This window comes from Narcine bancroftii, chromosome 3, assembly GCF_036971445.1.
Source record: "Narcine bancroftii isolate sNarBan1 chromosome 3, sNarBan1.hap1, whole genome shotgun sequence".
Classification (NCBI taxonomy): domain Eukaryota; kingdom Metazoa; phylum Chordata; class Chondrichthyes; order Torpediniformes; family Narcinidae; genus Narcine; species Narcine bancroftii.
Genome location: NC_091471.1, coordinates 368,318,893 through 368,336,402, shown reverse-complemented (window position 1 = coordinate 368,336,402; position 17,510 = coordinate 368,318,893).

The window sequence follows — 17,510 nt, the reverse complement described above, 5'->3', positions numbered from 1 at the left end:
TAAAATAAACAGAACGCAAAGTATTTTTGTATAATATGCAAATAAGTCATGTCTCTCCATGGGCACAATATTTTACTTTGGATGGGACTTAACAGACCATAGTTGAAAGTCTAAACCAGTGGCTTTCAAGCTTTTTCTTTCTATTCACATCTTCTTCTTTGGCTTGGCTTCGCGGACGAAGATTTATGGAGGGGTAAATGTCCACGTCAGCTGTAGGCTCGTTTGTGGCTGACAAGTCCGATGCAGGACAGGCAGACACATACCACTTTAAGTAATCCCTATGCCATCAGTGCTCTGTGATTAGTAAGGGATTGTGAGTGGGAAGGGCAAGTTGAGAATCACTGCTCTCGACCCAATTGTTACTGAAATAATTTGCTTGAGAAAAATTGTCATTGGCCCATTTCCTTTGGAGTTCTGAAACCGTGCACATAACGAGTCAATGAGGGACGATTAAAAGAGTGGTTTTCCACTCGCATACCACCTTAAGTAATCTCTTACTTACAGAGCACCTATGGCATAGGGAATATTTAAAGTGGTATGTGAGTGGAAAGAAAAAGGTTGAGAACCACTCATCTAAACCAAAATATGTTACAGACCTTAGTTTCTGAAGTTAAATGGAACAGGAATTTTAAAACTAATGGGAATTTTCAACCACTTCTGTACTGTGCAGTGACCGTGACCATCGATAAAACTTTCCACCTTGTGATTTGTATTTGTAAATCCATTTTGCCTTTCCACAGATACAGACTCCAAAAACCACCGCCTTCAAGAGTGCACACAAAATGCAATGACCAAATATGAAATATTTGAGTTGACTTGAATGTTTAAAACATTCAATTGTTTCATGAATATATGTAAAATACCTCTCAGAAACCCAAGCATCCTAAACAACGTACAGATTATGTAAGAAATAAATCCGCACGGAAACCATTCGATAATATTCATACTGATAATGTGTCCCTTACAACAATTTCCAAAAGAAAGCAATTAAAGATCACCCTTCTTGTAGATTTTTTTTATTGATTAGCACCGAGGCAGCCCCTTCGGGAATTTGTCTAAAATAAAGTCAGCGTGAGCACATATTAATTCATTAAAATCAGTGGATTGAAAAATCTGCAGGGGTAAGCTACACTACCTCTGAATTCCTAATATATACTATGTGAAGACAACACCCTGCAGTGAACACACAAATTCCCAAACCATATGGTTCTCAGAGCACATAAAAGTATTTATTGTGTGGAACAGTTGGATTTCCAAATATGAAATACTCTACACCCACAGTATTTCATTAATTGACTTCTGCTTTTAAAAGAACAGTTCTTAAGAGCATTGATTACCAATTTATTCAAATTGTGATCCTCGACTGGCATAAAAAAATACACTGAAGGTGGTGCAAAAACATTGAAGAATATAAAGCACATAAATTGCATTATTAAATTCCTTTAGGGTGATGTTCTCAGATTTTTCATATTCATTATAAATGAGACCTTCACTGTGAATTTAACTAATCTGTGTTAGCTTGATGGACTCCCAATCGACTGACACTCCAGAGATTGAGTTTCCACCTGTTCTCATCAAACACGGGCAATTTCCTGTCACTGAACCTGGAGCATATTTCCCAGGAAATTACCCACACACTCTTGACAAAGTCAGCCACAGTGAGTTTACAGTTTGTCCTCAAGTTGAGATGTAAACATATTTTGCATTTGTATGTCTGAATGCCAATTTGTCAAACAGTATTATGAACTCTGTGCCATGCTAAAATAGATACGTGTTTTTTGTCCAAATACAGTTTGAATTCTTTACAACAATTATTGGGCAGGACTGTTGGAAATTTATTGACAGTCTGTGGAACAATTTCTAACATTCCCTTAATTATTGAGAAGCAAAATTAGTTCTTGATGGCATTGTATTTTGGTATTGTAAAAATTGCAATTGTTTTTGGTCAGCCTGCTGGCTCCGTGCTCAGCCCGGTTCCTGTTCACACCACTAACCCACGACTGCATCGTCAGATCCAGCTCCAGTAGAGTCATCAAGTTTGTAGATGATCCAACAATCGTCGGCCTCACCAGCAACAACGATGAGTCGCACCACAGAGAAGGGGTGGAAAATCTTGTAATATGGTGCGAGAATACAACCTGAGTCTCAACTTAGACAAGATGAAGGTGATGATCGTGGACTTCAGGAGGACCAGGAACAATCATCCTCCACTAGACATTAATAACTCAGTTGTGGAGAGAATAGAGAGTGCCAAACTCGGAGTTCACTTAACTAGTGACCTGTCCTGGACACACTACATCTCCTCACTTGTCAGGATGGTGCAAGAGTGATAGCACTTCCTGAGAAGGCTGAAGCGGCAAGGCTACCCACAACTACCCTGTTAACTTTCTACTGGAGCTCTATTGAGAGTGTCCTGGCCAGTTGCATCAACTGTGGTACGGATGCTGAAGAGCATTGGATCAGAGATCAATCCACAGGACCAGAAGAGCAGCAATGAGGATCACAATGGTCTCACCACCCCCCCCCCCCCTCACCCCCATCCCCGCCATAGATGAGACCTATGGGATTGTTGTTTGAAAAGGGCATGCAAAATCATTAAGGACCCCTATCATGCTGGATCTTTCAGCTACTTCTGTCAGGAAAGCAATACAAGAACATCAGAGCCAGAACCACCAGACTGAGAAACAGCTTCTTCCCACAGGAAGTGAAACTCTGCTGAATGACTGAATGAACTGCTCATACAAACCTTCTGAGGCTTTACTATTTATTAACCAACATGTATTTATTTTTATGTTTGTTTATATACACTGCATATGTCTCGCTTGTCTTTGTGTGTTATGACTGATTGTATGTTTGCGTGTTTTTGCACTGAGGACCGTAGAACGCTGTTTCATCAGGTGGTACTTGTCCCAAGATCGTGTTATATGGCGAGCTCTCCACTGGCCACCGTGACAGAGGTGCACCAAAGAAAAGGTACAAGGACTGCCTAAAGAAATCTCTTGGTGCCTGCCACATTGACCACCGCCAGTGGGCTGATATCGCCTCAAACCGTGCATCTTGGCGCCTCACAGTTTGGCGGGCAGCAACCTCCTTTGAAGAAGACCGCAGAGCCTACCTCACTGACAAAAGGCAAAGGAGGAAAAACCCAACACCCATCCCCAACCAACCAATTTTCCCCTGCAACCGCTGCAATCGTGTCTGCCTGTCCCGCATCGGACTTGTCAGCCACAAACGAGTCTGCAGCTGACGTGGACTTTTTACCCCCTCCATAAATCTTCGTCCGCGAAGCCAAGCCAAAGACAAAGACTTGAACCACTGGATGATAATAAACTTGAACATGAGAAGAGTTCTAATAGGTTTCCTTTGTTGTGAAGAACAAAAGCACTAAAATGTAGGGTAATGGAATTTGGTGATTTTAAAAAAATTGTTGCCCAATTTTCTCCGTATCCAATTTTCTGCCAAGGTGAAGCATATTTTGCGTGTGTTCAGAACAGAAAAGAAGTATAATGTTTCAGATTGATTTCTTATTCTTTGCATGGCAATAGAGATCTGACCTTCACCTTAATGAGGGATTTGTTCCTCTGGCACCAAGGCAGTGGAGGAGAATTATTTTCCATTCAGAGACCATAAGTCAAATCCAAGTCTTGTGGTCCCAGGCATGGGCAGGAGTTTAAATACCTGTACGTTTTCAAATTATCTGACACTGAGTCGAGGAGTGTGTTTATCATCTCCCCACTCAACATATTTCCTCTTGGGTCCAGCCTTGCTGATGGCTGACTCTCCGGTTTAAATATTTATGACTATTGTTTTAAACCTCTGTACAGGACAAGAACTGCACAGGAAATGTAAAAATGGAATTTAAATAAGCTAAAAAGTCAACAGATGTTAGATTTAGATTTGATTAGATTTCAGATTTATTGTCACAACATACACAAGGCATCACATCCAGGGGGTTTAAACTAGATTTGCAGGGAGAGGGGAACAGAGTAATGGAGCAGATAGTGAGGTAGAGGATGGTCAGGGTCATGCGAGGACTGCATGTAAAGACAGAAAGCAGAGCTTTATACATGATAGAAATGATCTCCGATGTATCTATTTCAAGGCGAGAAGTATTGTCAGTAAGGTAGATGAGCTTTGCATGTGGGGTTATGACGTCATTGATATTAATGAGACTTGGTTGTAGGAGGGGCAGGACTGGCATCTTAATGTTCCGGGGTGCCGATGTTTCAGATGGGATAGAGGGGGAGGGATAAAAGGGGGAGGAGTGGCATTGCTAGTCAGGGAAAATAGCTCAGCTGTGCTTAGACAAACGAGCACTGTGGACTTGCCTACAGAGGCCATAAGGGTGGAGCTAAGGAATGGGAAAGGTGTGAGTACACTGATGGGCTTGTATTATAGACCACCCAATAGTCCGAGAGAATTGGAGTAGCAAATCCGTCGGGAGACAGCAGACCGTTGTAAGAAACAGAAAGTTGTGGTAGTAGGAGATATTAACTTTCCCCATATTGAAAGACTCCCACACTATAAAAGGGCTGGGTGGCTTGGAGTTTGTCAAATGTGTACAGGAATGTTTTCTAAATCAGTATGTAGAGGTACCAATGAGAGAGGATACAACACTTGATCTTCTTATAGGTGACTGAAGTCTGAGTAGGTGAGCATTTTGGATCCATTGACCATAAGGTCATTAGTTTCAAGTTGCTTTTGGATAAGGATCGGTCTGGTTCTCGAGCTGTGGTTCTAGTTGCTTTTGGGTAAGGAGAGGCCTGATCCTCAGGCTGTGGTTCAAGTTGCTTTTGGGTAAGGAGAGGCCTGGTCCTCAAGCTGTGGTTCAAGTTGCTTTTGGGTAAGGAGAGGCCTAGTCCTCAAGCTGTGGTTCAAGTTGCTTTTGGGTAAGGAGAGGCCTGGTCCTCAAGCTGTGGTTCACGTTGCTTTTGGGTAAGGAGAGGCCTGGTCCTCAAGCTGTGGTTCTAAATTGAAGAAAGGCCAATTTTGTGGAAATGAAAAAGGAGTCGATTGGAAGAAGCTGTTTTTTGGTAAGGATGTGTCCGGCAAGTGAAGGCCTTCAAAGGCGAGATTTTTAAGGTGCAGAGTTTAGGATGAAAGAGGAAAGGCTTAGAGGGAACTTATTCACTCAAGGAGTGGTGGGAATGTGCAATGAGTTACCATCTGACATGGTGGGTGTGGACTCGATCTTATGGAATGGGAGCAGGTTATTGGGACTAGCTGAACAGTGGTTAGCACAGACTAGAAGGGCTGAATGGCCTGTTTTCTGTGCTGCAGCATTCTATAGTTCTATGCCTGAGATTTTTCCTGCGGGTGAGGCAGAATTACACTTATTGGTAGTGTAAAAAAACTGTAAACAACATACACATTTGAACAAAGAACTGTAAACAGATAACAAAATATAAATAACTGACTCTGCAATACAGAGTTGAGAAGCCTGATGGTAGAGGAGTAACAGCTGTTCCTGAATCTGGGGGTGCGAGTCTTGTGCCACCTAGACCTCTTTCCTGATGGCAGCAGCGAGAACAGGGCGTGTGCTGGGTGGTGTGGATCCTTGATGATTGCTGCTGCCCTCTGATGGCAGCGTTCCCTGTAGATGTTCTCGATAGTGGGGAGGGTTTTACCTGTGATGGCCTGGGCTGTGTCCACTATCTTTTGCAGGGCTTTATGATCAGGTATATTTGAATCCTCATACCGGACCGTGATGCAGCCGGTCAGATGTTAATAGAGCATGCACTCTGAATGGACAATATGATCTGTTCCCACCAAAGTTGAATATACCAAATTGTGTTTTTTATACCATAGGAACCTTTCAGGCTCCCAGAAGCCTGAGAAAATAGCCTCAAAGAAAAATGATCAATGCCAAGATATTGTTCAAACATTTCTTTGTACTGCTGAACAAAGCAATTGAATTCATCTATTCCCCTGATCAGTTAACGTTAATGCAATAACATTTAAAACATACAAACTGTTAAATTATACTTGACAACAATCTTCTTACAGATTTTAAAAAAATCTATCCAGATCCAAACTTGTTGTCTGGTGTCCTTCCAGACTAAGAAGCTTGAAGCTTATAAGATCAGAAAAGTACCAATATGTCAAAAGATTCTGTGAAAGAGCTGAAAGCAATGAATAGGTCACCATCTGACTGGAAGAAAGTACACAGTTGTATCCTCAAGTCCTTGATATTAGGATCAGGGCATCCATTTAACGATTTGAACTTGGTACAGGGCATAATTTCACATTTTGCACACAACATAAAGATCCTCCTCAATCTCAGCAGATAATATCAGGAGACTTTAGAATGGGTGAACTAGAAGAAAAGTGCTGAATATGAAATTTAATGATCATTTAAGGGGTCATTGATTGCTCTAATCTGAATGCCAAAGTGTGCAATTTTAAATCGGACAGAGCGACCCGAATATTCATTTTCATTAAGATTTAAAAATAGCTGGGGAATTTGATAAGACGTAGATTCAGAGGAAGTAAAAGGTGACTAATATTTCGTACTTGAATCTTCCATCAGGAATAAGGAAAAACAAGTGGACACCTGAATGTAAAGGTGGGGAGGGGGTGGGGGAGGTGGGGATGAGGAGAGAAGGAGAGGACAGGGAAGCAGCACAGGCTCATAGGTAAGATGCAATAGGTGGATACAGGTGGGTGGGTAGAGGAGAAAGAAACTGAGAAGTGATAGAAGGGTAACTGTCTGATACGAGAAGGAAGGGAAAGGGGTGGGAAGCTGGAGTAAAGGAGACCAAGGAAGAGAGAGACTGGGAGAGTGGGCTATCGGAAATTGGAAGTCGATATTAATGCTGTCTGGTTGGATTAATGTCAATTGAATAATACCGTAGATTAGTTTCAGTTCAGTAGGAAGCTTGTTGAAAGCTTAGATTGCTGGGGACCAGTCTACATTGAGATTGACTCAGTTGTAGACCCTTTGATTACGATCATGGCTTGCATGACGTCACAAAATAAATAAGATGGAGATATATTTCTGTGATGTTGATGACAGCTCCACCGTCCCACTTTGTTAAAGGCTTTATTGATGCTTACGAAGGACACATGTAGTGCTTGGTGCTGCGATTTGCGGTTTTATTTAATGATACCTGATGAAGACTGTGCTTCCATATGGATCGAATCCACAGTGGCATTTGGCGATCATCTCTTCAGTCACTAGAAGGGCTGTCATTAACTGAGGTGTTTTGCATGGATATGCCTCCAATGTTGTGCATTTAAATTTAATGAGGCAAAATTGGGTAAAGCTTTATTTAAAATTATTAAGTTCAGGATGATGCTCTGTGGCTATTTATGGAGTTTGCAAAATAGATGATCTTGATGTCAGATTATTTTTTTAATAAGTGGAGTTAAGTTTATTATTATCTGATTGTAGGTGCAAACCGACGAAACAGCGTTCTCGAGCCCTCGGTGCAAAACACGCAGACACACAACCAGACATAAGACACACACAGACAAGCAATGCGTATGCAGGACAAGTATTCACAGTTACAAGTAAACAAATAAATATTGTTTCATGAATATGAGAGTCTTGGATAGTTAGTGCAAACAGTCCCTCTGGTTGTTCAGCATTCTCACTGCCCGTGGAAGGTTATGATGGAAACAAAAGGTTATAATGATGTGTGGAGGAGAAGAGGCAGACCCTAATGCTATTGAGTTCTGACTATTTTAAGCATCCCCAGGAAATGAATGTTGCAAAAATTTTAATATTGGAAGAAAAATCTTAAATGGACACAGTAAATAGACTAATGGATCTGAAGTACAATCTTTTTTTAAGTGGAATTCAACTCATTAAAATTTGCTCCATTTAAATTTATTTAATAATTTGTTTCCACAGTTTCCTCATTAGTGTTATGCTTTTATAAATGCTTGGAGTCGTTATCACTTTTAATTATTTTAACAAAGCAAATTTTCTGCAAGTCCTTTGGGATTCATACGAATGGTTGGCATCTTGCTTGCCTCTCAAATTTTCAGCCCAGCTGGTTGTGGCAAGTAACTTTGCTGGTTTTCTTTGTTTGATGTACACCAGTGGTTCTCAACCTATTTTTTTTTCCCACTCACATATCACCTAAGTAATCCTTTACTAACCACGGACCACATATGCCAGAGGTGCTCTGTGGTTAGTAAGGGGATTACTTAAAATGGTATCTGAGTGGAAAAAAAGATCGAGAACCACTGGATTATATTGTTATGGAGTGCATTTCCATGTGTCGGCACAACATCCTGGGCTGATGGCCTGTAGGGTGCTGTAATGCTTGATGGTCTATGACCAATGGTTCTTAACATTTTTATCCCCCCACTCATATCCCACATTAAGTAATCTCTTACTAACAACAGTGTACCTTTGACATAGGATGCCATAGGTGCTCTGAGGTTAGTAAGGGATTACATAAGGTGGTATGTGGGTGGGTGGGGTGGGAGGGGGGGGGGAAGGTTGGGAATCACTGCATTAGACATTTCAAATAAACCTACTGGAGATGGAATGTTAACCGTGGCTATTTACTGCCATTGAAGAGTATGTCTTGTCAGCCAATTTGGAGTTGCATCGAAAAATAATCCTAAAAATAGCACTAGGTGTGGCCACGGCTCTCTCAGATGGTGTAAATTATTTAGAACTAATTAATCCAAGGGGAAACGTCTAAATAAGTTGGGAATATGATTGTAAGCGGCATGAAAACAGTAATTCAAATTTATGGCAGCATATTTTAAAACTGCCTAAATATTCCAATTTGGAGAAACTATTATTCAACGTTGTTTTCACATGAGGAATGTTTTAAGACATTTAATAACTTTATGCTAAACTGTAAACAAATAAATCCCTGTTCTCGTCATCTCTTTCAGATTAATTTTGTGCTTTCACTAACAAAAGTGCTGTAACTCATGCGCACGGGAGATGATTTAGAAGGTGAACTGTCACTAAAGTAATGAGTTAAGATTTTTTTAAAAAAGCTAGCTCGGATAGTTAAGACAAAATTTTTAAAAAAATGAAGAGACCTTGCTGCATTTTAAAGGTGATATAATTTGTTCTGAGGGTGAAAACAGCTTGCATTTTAGATGCATCATTTTGTATATTGGATGATGATCTTGGCGTTTTCAAGTTTGAATTTGGTGTTTGTCTGCATTGCAGGTAAGGCCAGCGTACATTGCTGGATCTTTGCTGGTGTTTGGTGCTCTCCTTGAACTATTCCAGTCAGTGTGGAAATTCAGGGACACTGAAAGTGGGATGATCATAAGAAGGCAAGTGGGTTGTTGACTTGGAGAGGAACTTGGATGTGGTGATGTTTCTATTTAGTGGTTGCCCAGATATTTACAGGTACTAGAGGTTACAATTTTTGTGGTGCCACCAAAGAAATCATTGCAATCTTCTGCTCAGTGTCTTGTAGAAAGGACACATTGCAGACACAGTGTGACAATATAGATTGCACCATGAGGTGCAACTCAATCGATTATTTTGTCCTGGACTTCTCCAACCTTGTAGAATTCTGTGGGAGAAGCTTCCAACCATCAATGCTTTAGAAATTGGATCAAAGGCTCAATGAAAATCTACAAAATCGACAAAGCAGCTTTAAGTTTGTAATGATCAAGCTTTTTTTTTAAAACATGTGTTTCTAATGCGTGCATCACATTAATGTCCTGCCAATAGCGAGTTTATAGTGTATGATTAAACAGTTTTATTCTGAGAAATAGATAATGATGAAACAATGCAGAAGCCAAGTGCAGTGGTAATGCTTCACAAGGCACACAACAAAAAGTTATGTGGAACAGAAAAAGCTGTTTAATGATACAGACAACAGTCAAGTGCAGAGAGCAACAACTGAATCATCGGTGTCGAGAAGTGGGTTTCCTGCGGATAATCTGTCTCATGTTCCAATTATGAGCCCGCCAATACATTCGTTGGGATGCTGCTATTTCAGGTACATGGATGGAAACTACATCCTGTCATATTGTTAACATGAAACAGGTACAGGAGTAGGTTATTCAACCACATGATCCTCTTTCACCATTCAGTGAAATAGTGACCATTTAGTGAGAGCCTTATCCTCATATTCCTTCATTCTTAAATTTTTCAAAAATCGATTGATCTCCCATTTAAAATTAATGGTTGACCTCACATTAATTGCTGTTTGTGGAAGAAAGTTCCAAATTTCTATCATGCGTCGTGTTTGGTGCTAGTGATACTCCTGACCACTAGAGGGAGGTGGAGACTAGTCTGTTGCAGCTCTGTTGGATTCAAGATGGATGCCCCCATCTGGCTTTGAGTTTATAGCTAATAAATATAGCTGTTTTAAAAGAATCCAAGTTTTTTTTATTGTAATAAAAGAAACCACATGCTGCCAGGAGTGGAAGAAACACCAGGAGCTTACAGAGTGTGTATCAGTCATTATCAGAGGAGATATGGAAAGTGTAAAGATTGTTATGCTGTAAATTGGACTGGAAAATTTGACCATTTGAGTGAAGGTTGTTCAAACAAAGATTCATGCTGTACCTGCAAGCCATTGGACTCGATAGCAAACTTGATGCACAGAAGATTGCTCTGCTACTTACTGTGGCAGGATCTGAAGCACCAGAGGTTTTCAATACATTTGTTTTTTGCCAAGGCAGAAGAACACTGTTCACCAAAGAAAAATTAAGCATTTGAGAGGTACATGTTTTGCTCACACACATAGTTGCAGTAAGAGATACTTTGATATTTTTTGTAAAAAAACAGATTTGAAATTAAAAGCAAGAACATGCAAATTTGGATCGCTGCAAGACTCAATGATCTGTGATCAAACTGTGTTTGGGATTATTGATAAGAAAGTGAGAGAGAGGTTGCTGCGAGAGACAGAGCTTACCTTAGCTGGAGCTGTGAAGATATGCCACGCCAGTGAATTAGCTCTACAGCACGTGAAAAAGTTCGATGAGAGTGCAAAAGCCAATGAAATGAAGGCACAGCTGCAGCCACAGTGTGTGTCCACATACATAAAAAATCAGACATAAGAAACAACAAAAAGATGGAGAGACATTCAATTTCAAATGATGTGGCACTAAAGATGCACCAAAACAACGCCCAGTCTATGGAAAAGTCTGTAATAAAGTGCAAAGGGCAGAATCATTATGCAAAACAATGCTTTTCCAAAGGGAAACAAAATAGAAGTGAACCTATACACACTATAGAAGAAACTGCTGTCAGTCGGCGTTTACACACTGCTGTGCAAAATAGGGATTCCCAAGAAATTTTCCTGAGAACCCTCCCGTGAACCAGTGATGTGAAGATGTCGGCCCAGGAAAACTATGCGGGTCAGTGGCCCTATAGCTAATATAGTTGTTTTGAAGGAACCCAAGTTTCTTTATTACAATTATCAAAGAGTTTCACACCTTGCTCCAATGTGTTAATATATCTGTGGGGAAACAATGAGGTTAGAGCATTGGTTCTGAACCTCTCTGGCTAAACTTGCCAGTGGCTCTTCTGAACCTCTCTGGCAATGACTGAATCACAGATGGCCATGAGGAAGTGTACAGGAGTTTGATAAGTCAGCTGCTTGAGTAGAGTCACACCAATCTTACACTCAACATTCGCAAATTAAAAAGGACTGATTGTGGACTTCAGGAGGGAGAAATCAGGAGACTAACTAATCACGGATGTAAGACTAGGTTTCAATAATATAATTAATAGCACTGACGAATTCTATCTGCCCATTCAGGCAATTGCTTTCCACAGTGCAATGGGAGAGATTGACGAGCCTTTGTTAGATGACTGACAGCTTAGAAAATCAGATTCCCACTCTGGCTGGGCATTCACCTCACACAGACGAAATTATAGCTTCATGATGGCTTACAAACTCATACATTGAGAAATTACACATTTTAAAAACTAATCTTCAATGACGGATCAGCAGAGGAGAGGGCCAAGAACTATTCCTATTTGTCAACATCCCTAAGGGTCTGTCCTGGGGCCTCTATATCGATGCAATCACAAGGAAGGCTTGCCAGTGGTTGTACTGAGGAGATTTGGTATGTCACGAAAGACTTGCAAATTTCTACAGGTGTATTGTGGACAGCATTCTGATGGTTGCATCACTGTCTAGTATGAAGGTGCCAATGCACAAGACAGGAAAAGACTACAGAGAATTGTGGACTTGGCCAGTGTCATCATGGGGGCATCAGTCTACACTCCATCGAGGACATTGACAAGAGGTGGTGCATTAAGAAAGCAGTCCCTACCCTCAGGGACCTTCACCACCCAGGACATGCCCTCTTGTGGTCATCTACGTTGGACTGGCAGTTGAGATTTGGTAAAAACAGGTCAGGTGGTGTACTTCACATCTGTCTTGGAGAGAGCTCCACTTTAATGAATCCAAGAGCTTTGTCACACTCGCTTCTCTTCCATATGTATTTGTGATGAATCGGGCTGCCTGTCTCTGGACTTGTTCGATGGGAGCAGGGTTTTTTCTTTGTGTCTGGGTCTCATGCAATTACTGCGTATTCCAAATATGGTCTGACGAGGGTGAGGAACAACTTCTCCTTGACAGAAGTTGAACAATGAAGGAAGTTGCGTCTCAGAAAATTTCGGACTCCTGTTGCCTTCACCATCAGGAAGGAGGTACAGGAAGGAGCCTGAAGACAAACACCCAATGGCACAAAAACAGTTTCTTCCCCTCCGCCATCAGATTTTTGAATGGATCGTGAACCACAGACCTCATTTACCTCATTTTCTCTTCTTTTCCACTCATGCATTTATTTTGAAATATTTGCACCTGTAAAACTGCCACAAAACAATGAGTTTCAACAATAAATTCTTTTCTGCTCCAGGACTCTATGAAGTATCCAAGCTTGTCAGTCCATAGATTTGAAGCATTTCCTTCTATTGCCTGGAACACAGAGCAGATTCACTTTGTAATTGCCATGAACGCACTTTGTGGAGCCCTAGATAATGGTAATCTATTTAGAAATTCAGCATGTTACATCTTGTATTTATGCACATAAAAATACTGAAAGGACAATTACAGTGTGTGCATGTTGTTTAAAATGTGTAATTTCTCAATGTATGAGTTTGTAAGCCATCATGAAGCTATAATTTCGTCTGTGTGAGGTGAATGCCCAGCCAGAGTGGGAATCTGATTTTCTAAGCTGTCAGTCATCTAACAAAGGCTCGTCAATCTCTCCCATTGCACTGTGGAAAGCAATTGCCTGAATGGGCAGATAGAATTCGTCAGTGCTATTAATTATATTATTGAAACCTAGTCTTACATCTGTGATTGTAATTCATGAATGCCAATCACTGCACGCTGAAGTTCTACTCTATGATCATTATGTCAGGAGCCTGAGAGTCTACTCAGCAGAGGAAACCATGTGTCCTTGGTTATGCTAAGAGACTCAAACACAATGTGAGTTTTAAAGAGGGTTCTTGATCCTCCAAAATATTCCATATGGAATTTAAACTGGAGGTGGAGGGAGGGTGGCCTTAAGGAGGAGATTTTTGAGGAAGAGCTGTCTTAAATTTAATTGGGTCTGGCTGTGTGACTATGGTAGGGGGAAGATTATTCATTGCTTTAATTGTATGGGCGAAGAATGAATTGCTGTACATATCCATCTTGGAAGATGGTGCTACTAATTGGGTTGCGTGCCTTCGGCTGCTCCGAGCAGGCTTGGGTTCAATGTAGGATTGGTCATCTACTTTGGACTGGCAGTTTAGCATTTGGTAAAAACAGGTCAGGTGGTGTGCTTCACCTCTGACCTGGAGAGAGCTCCACTTTAATGAATCCAAAAGCTTTGTCACACTTGCTTCTCTTCTATATGTATTTGTGATGAATCGGGTTGCCTGTCTCTGGACTCGTTCGATGGGAGCAGGGTTTTTGTTTGTGTCTGAGTCACGTGCAATTACTGCGTATTCCAAATATAGTCTGACGAGGGTGAGGAACAACTTCTCCTTGACAGAAGTTGAACAATGAAGGAAGTTGCGTCTCAGAAAATTTCGGACTCCTGTTGCCTTCACCATTGTATGACGCACCTGATTGTTCCAACGCAGGTCATTCTGGATTTTGATGCCAAGGTATTTGGACTGTTTGGTTGCATCAAGAGTGACACCCAGGATGTTTTGCTTGGGTTTCTCTTCCTGGTGATACACATCGCTTTGCCTTTGGAAGGATTGAACTGCATGTCCCCTTTTTGTGACCATTCTATCCTGCTATGAAAATCTTTTTGGAGAGCATCCTCATCGTCAGGTTACTGAATTGGTCGATACACCAAACAGTCGTCTGTGAATAGTCTTGAGGTGATAGGAGGCATGTCTGTATGCGGGTTGGTGGGAATCGGGAAAAGATAACGGATCCGTATCTTCCTGGGTAAAGAGAATTTGGAATTGGTTTGCAGGAGCTTCTGCTTTCTCCTGGTCTTTGTGTTCAAACAGTTATTCACCATAAGCATCTGGGCACCAGTGTAGTCTGTCCATCTGGATTTCACATATCTCCAAAAATCCTTAGGATGCTCTCCTTCAGGAACAGTATAAACATGTTGTTTATGGGTCCGCCTAATGGTTCTGTCAACTTGCTTTCGCTCTCTGGTAAATTTATCCCAGTCCACTTTTCTTGGCATGGATGTAAAATTTATCTTTCTTATTGCAGACACGTTTTAGTTTTGCAAAAAACCAAGGAGGACGCCCTTAATAAGTTTACGAGGGGCACGATTTGTGAAATTATCATTTAGTGAATCTCTTAGCCATACCCAGTTTTCTTCAACGGCGGACTTTTTATCTGTTGCAAATTGAAGAAATCATTCCCAAGTTGTTTTACTAAAACTTTGAATTCCTCACCATTCACCCTTCTCCAAAGGAGGATTTTACGAGTTGGTTTAGAAGGGATTTTGGTCTTTGTGTGCAGTTTTGCTTGGATGATCACTAATTCCAGCACTCGATGAGACCTCTGAAATTAAGACTGGATGTGTAGTTAGAAATAAGTCTAAGGTGTTTTCAGTGCCTTTTGTATCATCACGTCTGGTCAGGAAAATGACTTTCTGGGACAGGTGATTATTCAGAATCAGATCAGCCAGGGGTTCTTGGAGAGCACCTTTCGGTTTGCTTTGTTTGCTGTCAGACCAATCTATGCCTGGGACATTAAAATCACCCCCCCCCCCCCAAGATGATAAACAGAGAGTGCGACGAGGCATTTATTTTGGCGATGCTTGAGTCAAGTCTAGGCGAGGCCCAGACTTTGCATTAGATGGGTGTTAAAATCTCCCGATCTGCACGGTGGTTGGTTGGATTCATTTCTAGATATTGCTTTCAAGCATAGTAGGATCATTTTAACTTTATTGTCCAAAACATTAATATGTATTTACAATGCCAGTGTATTTGTCTGGCTGCCCACCAAACTGTGAGGCGCCAAGATGCACGGTTTGAGGCGATATCAGCCCACTGGCGGTGGTCAATGTAGCAGGCACCAAGAGATTTCTTTAGGCAGTCCTTGTACCTTTTCTTTGGCGGGCAGCAACCTCCTTTGAAGAAGACCGCAGAGCCCACCTCACTGACAAAAGGCAAAGGAGGAAAAACCCAACACCCAACCCCAACCAACCAATTTTCCCCTGCAGCCGCTGCAACCGTGTCTGCCTGTCCCGCATCGGACTTGTCAGCCACAAACGAGCCTGCAGCTGACGTGGACTTTTACCCCCTTCATAAATCTTCGTCCGCGAAGCCAAGCCAAAGAGAGAGAGAGTATTTGTCTGGCTCAAAAAGATAGTTTTGTCTTTTTTTTACTTCTTAATTATTTGGAAAGTAATTCAAAATTCTTCATCAACAACTTTATTCGAGGCTTATTTCCAAAAAAATATGTTTAAATTCCAACTACTGCCAACTTTGAACTTTGATTATCATCTCCAACTGTGAAAGCTCACCCCATTCACTTACAACTTGATCAAATTCCAGTGAGTACATTTCGTCAGGATGTAAATGTGGATCTTCTTAATTTTAATAAATGACTTATTTTTTTTGACAATATTCTAGAATTTTAAATGAATCTACTGGAATCCGGTAAGTGCTGGACTTATGAAATCAATGATTAATATCAATCAGGAGTGATCTTCATTGCAAATGCATCAAAAGCAGTATATACAATATATACAATTATAGCCGAGAGACAATTTTCTTAGGTATAGAGGTTTACATGCATTTTTGCAATGCTACTATTTCCATCAATTTTCACAGTAGATATGATTTTTAATATTACCATTGGCATAAAGTTCAAAGTCAAACTTAAGCGTCACATCTCAAACCAATTCGCTCATCCCTTTTTTGGCTGCTTCTATTGAAGAACAATGTAATCCATATATTTATGAGGAGATCATTTAAATCCATCATTCTTACAGTAATGAAAATGCAGTTGTTGGCATTTTGATGAATCGTTAGTGAGAGTACGATGAATTGTCCTACAGGGATTCCATAATCTACAGAAAAGAAACTGAATTTGCAGAGATAAATAATTAGGATCAATACTTGAACTCTTGGAGTAGCTCTGTTGTATCACCACATTGTCAGAAAGAATTGTACATTGTCCTTTCAGTTTTTTCATCTCCAGAATTTTGTTTGTATTTCATGCTGTAGATTTGGTTGTAAATTGTCACAAATATAACATCTCACTCCAGATCCATTGGGATATCACGTTTGTCACTTGATAAGTGACATTGGTGCTTTTGGAATTCCGGGGGTGTCATGTATTAATTGTCTTTCTGTGTCTAATAAGGAATTTTGGTTGTATCGTCATTCACTGGAACCTATTTCTCTGTGGTGCAGTTTCATTTCAAACTATTGCAAAAGGGCAGGGAAATAATATTTTTGCCTCCTATGCCTTTATGCTTCAGGTTCAAACCTGACCACTAATTATTACTGTTTGCAATCCATGGCTAACAGATGTCAAGTTCCATTCACCCATTACTCATAATCTTACTGGCCCACCTCACTGACAAAAGGCAAAGGAGGAAAAACCCAACCCCAACCAACCAATTTTCCCCTGCAACCATGTCTGCCTGTCCCGCATCGGACTTGTCAGCCACAAACGAGCCTGCAGCTGACGTGGACATCACCCCTCCATTAATCTTCGTCCGTGAAGCCAAGCCAAAGAAGAAGAAAGACTGGCTGAGACTGGTCCCTTATTTAGCAAATGGCTTAATATAAGACACTTTGTTTTCAAATGGTCTTGTCTCTTTCTATTTCCACTTGCCCTTTCATCCCTTGTTTTCCTCCAATTCTGACCTTTGAGCATTCTCAAATTTAACCCATTCAGCACTGATGATTTTACTTCTAATGCAGTGGTTCTCAACCTTTTTCTTTCCACTCACATACCACTTCAAGTAATCCCTATGCTATAGTTGCTCTGTGATTAGTAAGGGATTGCTTCAGGTGGTATGTGAGTGGAAAGATTGAAAACCTCTGTTTTAATCGTACCTCATTGACTCGTTATGTGCACGGTTTCAAAACTCCAAAGGAAATGGGCCAATGACAATTTTTCTCAAGCCAAATATTT